Here is a 13056-nt window from a genome sequence, read left to right as displayed (position 1 = left end):
AATCTTCCCACTGAAAAAGAAATGTATTTATGTTCCTTCTGATACGCAATAGGAGATAAATAGTAATGTTTTTTTAATGAGTGTTTTGCAAATTTAGTAGAGTATAATTCTTAATTTTTCTGGACAATTTAACTCAATGTCTCAAATGCTTTGTAGAATTAACCTGTTTACTTACTTAACCTTGAAGGATCTTCTATTTCCAGTAGAAGCAGCAGAATGGGGCTGTCAATACTTTCCTGTGGAGGTCTTTTTAGGGGGCACTTGATTTGCTGCTGGCTGGGCCTGCAGGAGGGACTGAGCTGTGAATTGTTGCTGCCCAGTGCCAGTGGAATGATGGCTGGTGGTTTTAGTACAACTCACAAGCAACGAAAATATTCAGGATTGTCCTCCTGATCTGTTTTAGCTCATGTGCACAAGCAGAAGTCCTCTGAGCTTTTTTTCAAGCCCATGTTCCCAACACACTGACCTGCTTCCCTCATCTTTGGGCTTTTTCAGCCTCCCTGCAGCTCCCCATGCAGCACTCCTTCCTGCCCTGCAGCCCTATCCACTGTCACCTTGACATCAAGCATCACTGAGGCCTCTGTCCATACATGGGACTGACATGATTACAGATCCAACACTGACCATCAGCACAGGAAATAATTTCAGTCTCTGTGTCTGAGACTCAGAAAAGCCTCCCACGACCACACAAGCTGCTTATTATTGTACAGTGCTCTGGGCTACAAACCAGATTCATAAAGAGCCCAGCTCCACCCTGTCTGGGCTCACAAGGCTTTTTTGGCACCATCTCTGTCATTTAAAGATGGGCTAGGGGCAGCTTGGAGAAGACTTCCCGTTCTTAAAGAAGCACCTCCAGTGGGAATCCCTTCCTGAGGCCTCAGTGCCTGACCACAGGTAGCTCTGATTCTGGTTTCTCTGCCACTTTTCCTCTTTTGCTTCTGAATGAAACAACAGGCTCTGTTAAATACCTGACAGCCCTGGCTCCCTCCCCTGTAGCGGTAAGCCCAGGCAGATTTCCAGTGGCCAGCATTTCCAAGCATACTCCAGTTTACCAGGCTTGAAGCTTGTCAGCCCAAACAAGACTGAGGCTTTCCTTTTGCAATATTAAAAAATGAAAAAAAAAAAAATTCATAAAACCTCCTGGCACTGCTGGCTCACACCACTAAGCTATTCCATGCCAGCCCTATTGTTAAACTGTAAGCATCAGTTTCAATACTGTAATAAAATACTGCATTTGAAATTTTACAGTTCCCCATTAACCTCCTTTCTCCCTCTCTCCCCCACCTATTACATCATCCCTCTCTCTTCTCCAGCCTGACACTGCTCTGACATAAAACTTGAAACTTCCCCACCTTTCACTTTTCCATTCTTCCCCTCTCTTTCAGAGCCTTTAGCTGTCACTTGTGCAATAGAACAGCTGAGCCAAAGCAATAAAGTGCTGCATACCGTCCCTGAACAGCCGGAGCAAGTTTTTAAGACATCCATGCCAAATACCACTGCTTCCCACACTCGTGCATATACATACCCCATCTTGTCCCCAGCCTTGATTCTACCCAGTGCATTTACTTAAAAACCAGATTTTCTGTGTGTGTGTGTGTGTGCACTGTCAGCCAATCTGAAAACAAGCGTCTTTCACAACTTCTCCTGCCAAGGGAGTGTTGTTCTTCTTTCTATGTAGTTGTTCTTTCTGCATGAACTGCCAGGTTTTCACTTAGGAAAAGGCACCAGATTTTTATTCTCAGGGACACCCTGTTTGAGGAAGCCTTGTGGTCCCCCAGGACCTGGGCAAACGGCAGCTTCATCGAGCACCATCTGAATCCGTGAACATGTCGAGCATCAGTTCTCTCCATCCTGCAGACTTCTTCCTCCACACAAAGGTAACCTCAGCGAATCTTCCATAGCAGAGGACCTGGGCCAGTATTTGTTGGTTGGGATCTCCATGAATTATCTTGTTTGACATGTTCTCTCCTCCCCACTCCTCTTATTTGCCTAATATGAACCAGGTGTAAGGGCAGTCAGGGAGTAGTACTGCAGCACCAAGGAAAGAGAAGATTTTTCCAGTCCCAGCCTAATGATCCACTTAGCCAAAAGGAGAGTGGAAACATTGCCACTAACTTTGCTGGTCGCTGTGCAATGAGAGTCTCCCATGCAGTTTCAGCATCTGAGAAATCAGAGGGAAACAGAAGAAATGGTCTATGAGGAACACAAAGTGACTTTGAATAATGGTCGAGTGGTGTTTTTATGTTCAAAGAATCCCATGGATGTTCACTGTGGGGACATAAAAATCCCATGAGATAGTCTACCCATATGGATCAGTTCCATCATTTTCTTATAGACACAAGAACTGGGACAGGAGGAGGAGCAGTTTGCCTTGGGTACTCCAGTGTGTAACAGGATGAGGGTGCCCATGCTGAGGATGTTGCTGCCCCATGGGCTGTTGCCAGCTCTCCTTGGTCCATGTTATAAAAAAACCTCACATCCTAACTCCAACCTTAGAGTATGCTCTGACACCACCAACAATGAAGAGCTTGTGAAAGTGCTGAACTGAGAATTGTGGGGTTTTATATATATTTTTTTTAACTTTACCCCCTCTGCTTGGTTTTCTTCTACTTTTGGTGTCAAATAAGAAGAAATTTTTAAACTGCTGCTATTTGAATTTTGTTTCTCCTGCATAATAATGTGAATTTTGTAATTTTTTTTTTTTCTTGTGCAAGAGCTGGGAATATTGAAGAGTGGCTGTATTGTGAGCTCTCCCCATTCCTGCTTTTTATACATATACACACGGAGACAGAGTCTCACTGATCTGCCAGTGATCTCGAGTCTACCTAGACGGGCTGCTCTCTCTAGGGATGTGTCTGCTGCATCTGCCTCAGGCTTTTCCTGAAGAGAGACAACTAATTGGGAAAAATTATGTTGCATTACGTGTGGTGGCTCTGTGATGTGGACCGTCGTCTGAGGCCTCCCAATCTCTTATGACTCAGTAACACTGGGAGAGGGGAGCAACGGGCAGATATTTGTGCTTTCCATCCTGAGGTGGAGGATTTAAAGGATCCGGGCTGATGCTTCCAGTTCTGCTTCACAATTAATTAATGAATGAACCCAATATGGGAGCTGAACTGTTAACATTAGGGTTGACAATGGACATCCAGGCTTTTCAAATGCCCTAATTGATAAGTTTACTTTTAGAGGCTCAAGGGTCTTATTTTTACCTTTCAGAGTTTCAGCCCACACACTGTTTTTATTTTAGGTGGAAAAAAAGTGCTTTGACATCCAGGGTGAACTTAGCTACCTGCATGCATGTGTTTAGCTTGCTTTGCTTCGTTTCCAAACCTTCCCAAGGGTGCAGAAAGGAGAGGGGTAGAAGATGAAGGAGGCAGTGACTATCAGATTAATTACAGATGCTGGGTTAACTGCAAAAAACAGCAGAGAAGAAGGAAGCAGGGGAATAAAGTCTGACCTCATCCACTCTTTTCTCTAAAAGAAATTAGCAGGTAGACTGTCACAGAGAGGCTGGGAGCAAGACCCCAGCACCGCTCTGCTGGTTTCAGCAGAGGATGCCAATTCACATGAGCTGAGGTTTAGCCCACAGAGGTTTCATAGCCTGTAAATATAATTTAAGACAGTGGGGGAAGAACCATATGTTTGAGAAAGGGGATAGCTTCTCCCAAACAAACATATATTGCAAATAATCTAAACCCAGCAAAAATGGGTTAATGTGGCTCCTCAGTTGCTTTGAATGATGTGGCAGGATGATATTTGTCCTCATGTGGAGCTTGTCCCTTGTCTCTGACCAGTTATGGTTGAGCAAGGGGACATTTCAGTATTTATTTTCTTTCTGTTGATTCCAACCAGATTGCCCATGCTCTGCTTAATGTAGTGCCTGCTGGAGAAGTGGGACAAACATTCAGTCACATTAAAAATAAACCCAGAAATAGCAGCTTATAAATTTGGATTTTTCTCCTATTATTATTTATGGGTGAATCCTGTCAGAGGCATAAATGCAATATCTTTGTAGGCCGATGCTGGGATTTATATCAAAGGGGTTCTAACATATACTTCATGTACTCAGCTGCAACTATTATAAGCTATTTCATGTACAGCTAGAGACAAATGATCTCTCCCATGTTTGTCTTAACTTATAAAATGCAGTTGGGTTGCTTGAATTCACTTCCAAACCTCCTGCATGGGGGAGGAGGACAGAAGATTTATACCCCTTTAATATAATCAATTCTAGGCATATCTTTAGACAAATAATTTAGAAATGTGTGCAACAAGAAACACCTCTATTAATTTCAGGATACACCATTTTATGCATTTTTATGTGCATTGAAAAAAAGGGATTAAATTTTAAAAAATAAAAGCCCTTACTCTGGGAAGAAAGCAAATTCTAACAAGAACATTTTGAAATAAAATCCCAGAAGGCAACAATCCCTCCAACAATTAAACTGGGAGAAGGTCCCCTGAGGGCAGACCAACAAAATTTAGTAAAAATAATTGCCATGCTGGGTCCTTGCTCTATTTTAGCTGAGTATAAGCAGACACACAAAAAATAACCTACTGAGAACAAGAACATTCCTACATGAAGCAGGCGAACAACAGAGCCGTGTAACTACCTGGCCACACCACTCGGCTTTTGCTGGCACGCAACACAGATTTTTATACTTCAGCCAATATAAAATAACAATCAGGCTATTTACAAGGCTCTGCCAAATATTAACCTTATATCCAATTCTCTTCAAACCTTTCAAAGTCTCTAATGTGAACCATGCAAGTTCCTCATTACTTGATCATATTCTGTAACTACGATGTTATGGGCTAGTTATATTTTTTAAAAGATGGTGTGTTTATGCAAAGATAATGATGCGGTGCATTTTATGCTGAAAAACTCAGTAATTAATTAATTTATAATCCCCCTCACTCTTCAACCCCTCCCTCTAAAAAGAATAAAATAAAAGATTAATTTGCTGGAGAAAACAGGTTCATGTTTGCCCTTAAGACAGAGCACAAAATTACTTTAGCATGTGTGCCATGGTTTAAACAAGTTAGATGCATGCATGTCCCCAGCCAGGTGAGAGCTATTGTAAAAGGGAGCTGAGAATGAAGAAAGCACAGAGGTAGCTCTTAAAAACTGAAGGTTGCCTCTGTAAAGCAATGTTGGATGTGCAAGGAGCTATTTAGGGTGACTAATTGTGAGACAAAGGCTTTGTCTCTGGCTGTGGGTAGCGTGGTGTAGGAAAGGGGCACCAGCAGAAGGGTGGTGGGAGGGAGGAGGAGGAGGCATGGAGTGATCCTTTAACCTTTCTTCTGCATCAGACACTCATCCCTGGATTTAGAAAAAATAATTTCTGCCTTGCTAAATTTTCTGTCATGGTCTTTTGGAGCTCTTTAATTATTTAAAGTGACTGTTTGTGGGTAGAGAAGTGAGAGCAGGGCCATGGGAGGCTCTTGCCCATCCATTGCAGGGCTGGGCACTCAGAGGTGACAGGGACAATGCCTCATCTGGCCCCACACTGTCCTGGCAGCCACAGCATGAGTGCTGGAGCCCTCCAGGTGCCCAGTAACTACCCTGGCCCACCACGGGCACTTGTGCGCTGACTCTGTGCCCTCCTGGCACTGTTGGAAATCAGGATCCATCATCCTGCAGAGGAAGTGCTTCTTCCCACAGCTCAGTGAGATCTTTCTAATTGGGGTCCTCTTTTCCCTCTGAACATCTGCAAAGATCATTTTGGAAATAGGCTCTATTGAATACTGGGATTCTTATTTTAAAGGGAGCTTTTAAGTGTATTTTTTTAGACACATTTTTACCAGCAGTACTTTTAACAATAGGTTACCAGATCCATCACACAATCTGACTAAAAGCCCGTATTTATTTCCCTAATTTTATAAACATTTAATAGGTCCTTATTAAACACATCAGCCAGCATGATTTAATAACACAATCAGTCTAGAAGTTTAAGAAAATTGAAAACAGGATTTGAATGTAATACAGCCACAATTACCGGAGATTATAGGCAATCATTTCCATATGTCTGCAATGGGGAGCTGCTAATCTCTGTTTGCGTGGAGGTGATTTCCTCTGGAACACTTCCCAGCCTTCAACAGCGCTAGTGCTGAACAAATTAGATTTGAAAGTCCCCAATTTTATGACTAAGGTAATATACTCTGTGTATTTAGAGAAACACTGATTTCCTATTTTAACTGGCTTCCAAATGCTGGACAGAGACCTCAGCTTCATTTAGTTTGGCTCTGCTGGGTATATGGTAAAAGGTTTTTTTTCTTTAAGGGTCAGCACATGTATTTTGGGGTGTCTCAGAGACACACCACAAGTTCCCTCCATCCGTAGGAGCAAAAGAGTTAGCATCCAGTGACATCATGGCTGAGGAATGTGCAGCAATTAGCCCTGCAGTACAGCAGGCAGCCCATGGCCAGGGGACAAGCAGCTCCCTCCTGCTAAACTTTAGGAGTCCTAACACCTTATTCCCTGACCTACCGCTTATGAGATCCTGAATAGCGTCACTTGTGTTTTGTGGGAATTCATCTGGTAAACTGGGCTTTTTGTGCATGGCCTTGGCTCGGCTTTGGCAGTTACTGTTGAAAATGGGACTGCTGTTGGGAAAGATTTCCTGTGCAGAGCAGCCAGGAGCTGGGCTGCTTTCAATAGGAGCCACTGACTAGTGGAGATGGGAGAGCTGCAGGGAACTTCACACTGCGGACCTGCCAGCCACTTTGGGGGATGTCAGGGACCTGCCCGGCCTCACGGTGTCCAAGGCATTTTTAGAATTTATTTTGTCACATGATTCATGTTTATGAAATGTTTGTGGCAGATTCTTAACAGAAAGCTCTAACAAGGGAGTAGGACTGAAAGAAAGTCTGTGGTACACAGTAATGAGAGAAGAGCAAAGGAATCAGTGGATCCACTGTGACAAGCACGTTTGTCAGTGGCATCACCCCTTTCACCTCCCAGTTGCTGGACCATGGTGTTGGTGAGTGCTTTGAACGAGCCTCAAGAGAGGGACAGAGATGAAGGAAGGGTTTGCAGGCATCTGAGTGTCTGGTGTTCTTATCTTTTGAGTGCTTATATTTGTGAAACTCAGAGCATTCTCGTGCTATTACAAGAGCCTTTCTTTATGGGATCTGGCCCTGCTGACTGAGAATGTTCCTCTGCTATTTCACTAAATCAAAGAGCTGATAATTGTGCACTGGTCTAAGAAACGATAAAGTGGATGCCCCTGTTGGAAAGGCTTGTTTGTGGCTAGATGATCTCCTTTCTCAGCTGAAGGAGGGAAAAGAGGCCCTTAACAGCCCTAAACCAGGACTTCAACACAGCCTTAACTCCATCATTGTTCAGGAGAGCCCTCAAGATGATATAAAACCTGATATAAAACATATGCTTAATTCACCTTGCCTTCATTCAAGGTGCAGAACAACACATGATGTCTGGACACTGACTTTGCTAAAAATGGCACATTACCTTTCAGTCAAGCACGTGAGTAAGGACGTTCCTAAATCAGAGCCCTAACCTGAAATTTAGGATTTTATTTTACTTTACTGGTTTTGGTCTCAGCAAGAGATAGTAAACTTGGGCTGAAAATCTGAAAAAGTAAAAGAAAGAAGGTAGTTCTCACACTATTCTTGCTAAACACCCTTCCCCTCCCCACCCCAAATGAAAAGATTCCCCTAAAAAATGACCCAGAAAAACATGTAGTATGGAAATGCACTTAGATTAGGAGTTGGGCTGTGGTAATCGTGAGCAAACTTTTAAGATGACCAGAGCTAACAGTTTTCAACTGCAGTGACACTAGAGAAGTGACCAAAGTGAATTTTGCTACCTGTTGTCCCAAGATCACTGTAATGGAAGTGATGAATTCTGAGGTATCAGGGTCACATATGGCATAAAACCTGCCATAGACCAGCCTTGGACATAACAGCTGACCCAGACTGAATTTTTGTACAACAAATGAAACAATGACAGGATTAATTAGATAAAGATATTGGGTGTGTCCTTTTCATTTCCAGAACAAATCTGAACATAACCGTCGCATCCATTTGCAAAGCTTGATCAGTCTTCCGCTTGGTTAGACCAAAAGGAAAAGAACACATTGGCTCTTGCAATAAAATGAATGTACAATCCCTGCACATTACTGCCTTTGTAGTTGCTTTTACCCTAAAAAAGCCCAGCTCTAGTGCACAGTATATTTTTCATCATAAACTTGCTCATGTATGCATTCCAGATGGCGTGAAGAAGGGGTTCAGGAATTCTGGTGGCAACCGCTAGTATTACGAAAATAAAGGTAGGGCCCAGTTTTATGATGAACCTTGATCTTAAGGAGTTTATAACTAGACTGGCTCCAAGTTATGCTTGGAATACATGGATACATTTATTACATCAGTGGATTCCTTCATCCACTTAAAAAAATAAAATCTGCCTTGGTTTTTCGGCTTTTTTTTTTTTTGAGTGAAGAGGTTGCTTGCAGTTTTAAGATGTTTCACGGCCTTCATTCCATATAGAAAAAGAGTTGAGTAAAAGGCAGTTGGCAAGACAACAACCCCCAGTATGTTGTAATCATTTTCTACTCGGAAACAAAGCATTCTCCCACATTCCAACTATCTAGGTTGATTAGCTTTGCAAAGCATTGTGGTGTACAACAGTGCTAACTCATTCTGTGGTGTATTTCTGATATGAAATATAACCTTTTCCTTAAAATGGTCCATTAATAATTATTTGCATCAATACACAAAAATATGGCAATTAAGGATGCTGGAGTGGTCTATTAAGTTAAACTTTTATGGGAAAAGTTTTTTCCTTCATTTTGTTTTTAAGTTCTTGCCAACACGAAATATGAGCTCAACCGAAATAGGTTTTAGGAAAAGGGAGGCGATAGGCCCCCGTTCAGGAAAGGCTTTCAGCACATGCTTATGTTCCAGTGCTTTCACTGGGATTTAAGCACATTCTTAATTTATTTGTGAACAGAGTTGGGGTTTTTTTTATGAGGAAATCTTTACAGTGGACAATTTTTTATGATAACGTGTTCAAGGCTGTAGCCTTGTAAACTGGAATAAGAGTGGCACAGTGTGAGGCAGGAATCAAACCAGGAAACAGAAACAGGGACATGAGGCTGAGTTAGAAAGGAGTACAGGAGTGGACTGTCCATCTGAGGTGAAATCAGGGATATGGCAAGGAACTAGAATCACTGTGGGTGCAAGTTGGTTGTGTTACAGAAAAAGTGACGGTAGAAGTAATTTCTTATAGTTTTTGCCAAAAAAAGTCTACTGAGGTTGTTTGTAGACTATGCATAATGCAGAGGAAACCCACATCTCCTGGAGGTGATAATGTCACCTTTCTGAGTCAAACTTTGCTTGCAACAGGTTGGTTCAGGTTTTTCATGATGGAGGGGGAGCCCAGGTGATGGCTCCACCTCCATGAATCCCCTCCCAGCTCTCTGACTTCATAGTGCTTTTCTGTTTTCATGAAAAAAGGAATCCATCAAAAATGTTTGTTTACCCCTCCAGGGTAAGGAATGGCCTTATTTAGGAAATTATTTTTTCTTAAAGTGTGAAGTGCAGTACCTTGAAAGAAGCTCCTAATGCACCCCTTCTACCCAGCATGAAGGAACTAGAAGGTGGTTTGTCTGTCTGCAATGCTACCCTGTTTTCTGATTTGTCTTCTGGGCTGTGGCTTAAACATTCAAGCACATCCTGGAGTAAGACACAAGCGAGTGAGCTAAACATGAGGCAGTGAATATCCTGGATGTGTTATTTTTCTGCTCTTTGAACTCTAAAAGGAGTTATTTGTCATTTATTTGATATCCCTTGACAACAAACATGATGTCTGTGAAGAAGTAGCTCCTGATAAGCTCTCCAATAAGGTCAAGACACGCAAACAAATGAGAGAAACAATAATATAGATGTTAACCACTGCATCTTCCTTTTTTCATAACTTTTTAGCTTGTACACTACTATATTTTTGTTGGAAGCATGTGGAACTATTGCTTCTGCAATAATTCGTCTTCATGCACAGCAAACAGAAAGGATTTCAGGCGTTTTATTTCCTTGTCAGCTTCGATAAATGCAAAACCATTTACCTAAAAGAGCAAAATATCAGGACCAAATTTTTCAAAGCTTGTGGGGGTTTTTTGTTGTTGTTTGGGGTTTTTTGGTTTGGTTTGGTTTGGTTTTTTTCATTCAGAAAGCAAACTGTAACTCTATAAAGCAGACAAACAAACATAGGTTTTTCCTGCATGACTTATAAGCTCGTTTCCTTTGGTTCCTGCAAGTGATGTCATGGAGCCCAGCTGCTGTGTTTCTGCGATGATTTTCCTTACTCATGTTTCACCCAGTCATTTCAGGCCCTAATGGAATTACTTTGAGCGAAACCTGTTTTTTCAAGGTTCACCTCCCACATCAGCTGATAGCAGGAACTCTTCTCTGGGCTGCAAGGAGAGGAGGTACAGGCAATTAAGTAGATTTTAAAGAATGTTTTCCAGCTTTGTTTACAATCAACCCTGATGCAGATCAGCACACTGTGGGCGCGAGTGTCTATGGGAGATGCAGGCATAAAATATGATATTGTTTAGTTTTCATATTCTTGGCTTCTCAGTGGAGTCCAGCAGCCTGTACATGACCTTTGGCTCCCCAGCTGATGCTTGGGGAGAGTTAAGCCCCTCCTATTTGGTGGCAGAGAGATTTTTTATAACTACTTTTGGCTGGTTTTATTGGTTATTTTCTAATGAAAAGTGCTATTCCAGGTCTGATTCTGGATTCCTACCACCCAGACACCTCTCTGGACCTCAGTAACAGCACCTTTGCCTATTCATGCAGAGACTTTTCATCTGCTACATGTTTTCTTTGCAAAAAAAATGGATGATGTAGCTATTTTCCTTCCATACTACCACCTAAAGGGGACAGCACTCCCCAGGTTAGGGGGAAAAACAGTTCAGTGCCCTGTTTGAGTAGTTCAGTTCCAGGTCTCCTCTGCTAGGACATGAGTTGTCTTACCCAGAGCACAGCAGATAGGTAACAAAGAACAGGAGTATCTGCCATGTAGCAGATAACAAGGTTAGGGACCTGCAGAGCTGTTGTAGACACAGTATTTTGGAGCTTTAGACATCATTCATGGAAAAAATTAGGCTTTTCTGAAAAATATAACCTATGTGTGTCTTCTCATTAAGTATGAGCATGAGCAATACCTACATAAAATACTTCCTCTATGTCCCTCATGTCCAAGTTTAGCTGGTCAGGAGTGTGAATTCTCTGGACTTCCAAGAGCTCACATTTGTAACCCCTGAAGTGTCTTCATGGAGCCATTTTAGATGGAATATTTCATCTTGTAGGAGTGCATATGTCAGTACAAATATGTATGGGGAAGTACATTGTTTTCTTTGCAGTTGAATTTTTTTTAGGCTTTTAAATATTGCTGTTATTCTTTACCTGCTGCTGAGATATTTCTATTTTGTCATTATTTGGTTTTCCATACTGATTGGAGGTGTCAGTGAAGACTGAACTAACGTGCCAAAGTGGAGAGACAAAGAGCAGGAATGGGAGCACTTACATGGGGAGGTGCAGTGAGAAGCCAGCAAGTACAAAAAATAACTTGTCCCACCTTTATTGCTTTACCTGAGGTACCTCTGTTAAGGACACAGGTATTTGTGGTTCCTGTAAAGTCAGGAGGAAGATTATCAGCTCCAGAGTGACTCCATAAAAGACCTGAATTGGAGATGCATCTCTTTCACCCAATTAGCAGTGTGGGCCCTTTCAGCCTGGCTCCTTTTCCATTTATTGTGGGGCCTCTGCTGTCCTTTGCAAAAAAAAAAAAAAAAAAAGAAAAAATCCAAAAAATTACTATTAGAAAAAGATGGAGCATGAAGAATTCCAGCCTGAGAGGGGAATGTAAGTGAATTAATCTCTCCTGGTGAGGAGGAAATTATTTTTGTTACTAGAAAAGATTGTTTTTTCGTTGGTATTTTTCTCTCAAAGCTTTCAGGCGTCCATCAAAACCCAACAGCTTAATTTCTGTAGATACAATGTTTCACTTTTTAGTTGCCAAATAACCTCACATATTTAATTTTCCAGATTTTTTAAATGCTTTCAGGAAGTTGTCACAAGAGACCATCCCTGGATAAATTTCTTTTTTTTTTTTTCCCCAAGAAAGCCACTTAAAAAAAAAAATCGGTACAAAGATGATTCAAGCAGTTTTGTCCTACGCCAGAGACAATGCTGCAGCAAAGCCTTGACTGCCTTTTATTAAACTCAGCCAGAATCTTTGTGGCCCTTTTCATGTGCCGAGGGTGGGGGCCATTGATCTGCTGCAGCCTGGCCTGGCCCGAGCAGGGACCCGAACTCGCTGCTTTTCAGCTGTGCCTGTCCTCTGCTCCCCCTTTCTCTTTTGTTAAATGGAAGTTGACGTAACAGAAGAGAGGAGCCTGCCAGGAGGGTGTCAGAGTCAGCAATGATCACAATCAGACATTGCAATCAGATTGCTCTACCAACTCCTAGGAAGAAATAACCATCTGTTTCAATGGTTATGGAGGGGAGAAAAAGGCAAAAAAAAACCCCAAAACAACACAAAGGCAGAGCCACATCCAGAGTTTTGCATTGCAAGCAGTGCCTCTGTGCCTGCCAGGAAGCGCTGGAATCAGGTCTGATACTAGTGCGAGGTCAGGACCTTTTGCACCAGAGACAAATATCCAACACTCAGCTAACGTGCAGTAAAATCAGGTATGGTGCATGTGACACTTTAACTATTTCTATTTTCCTTGTGGGACCCCAGTTGGACAGTAGCCTGGGACAGCTATGGAGTAGCCTTAGCCCATCTGTCCAATAGATTTCCACCCCTTTTTCTTTGCTGCAAAATATACTAGGAGGAGCCCATTGCTCTAATTGGAAGCCACTTGGTCTGTTGGGATAGGTGGGGGTCTGCTCTCCCCCACATCTGTACCCTGTCCTGCACACGTGGCTGCCTGGTGGTGGCTGCACACTGGCCTTGCTGTATGATGTCCTCCAAGCCCAGTAAATATTCCAGACCCCAGAGTGCTACCGTGCATGCAACAAAGGCAAAAT

At 42.3% G+C, this 13056-nt stretch overlaps 1 long non-coding RNA gene across 1 annotated transcript in view; it reads left to right on the top strand.

Moving 5' to 3' along the window:
* The first annotated feature begins 1816 nt into the window (after positions 1–1816).
* LOC126638265 (uncharacterized) overlaps positions 1817–13056 on the top strand; it is an 87342-nt gene continuing 76102 nt past the window's right edge. Inside the window, exon 1 of the long non-coding RNA XR_007628563.1 lies at positions 1817–1877. This is a non-coding gene — a long non-coding RNA (uncharacterized LOC126638265). The remainder of the gene's footprint in view (positions 1878–13056) is intronic.

Source organism: Myiozetetes cayanensis, unplaced genomic scaffold, assembly GCF_022539395.1.
Source record: "Myiozetetes cayanensis isolate MyiCay16 unplaced genomic scaffold, myiCay2020 scf17, whole genome shotgun sequence".
NCBI classification, from domain to species: domain Eukaryota; kingdom Metazoa; phylum Chordata; class Aves; order Passeriformes; family Tyrannidae; genus Myiozetetes; species Myiozetetes cayanensis.
Note: the sequence above shows the minus strand (reverse complement) of the source record. Positions and strands in the feature narration are given on the sequence as shown.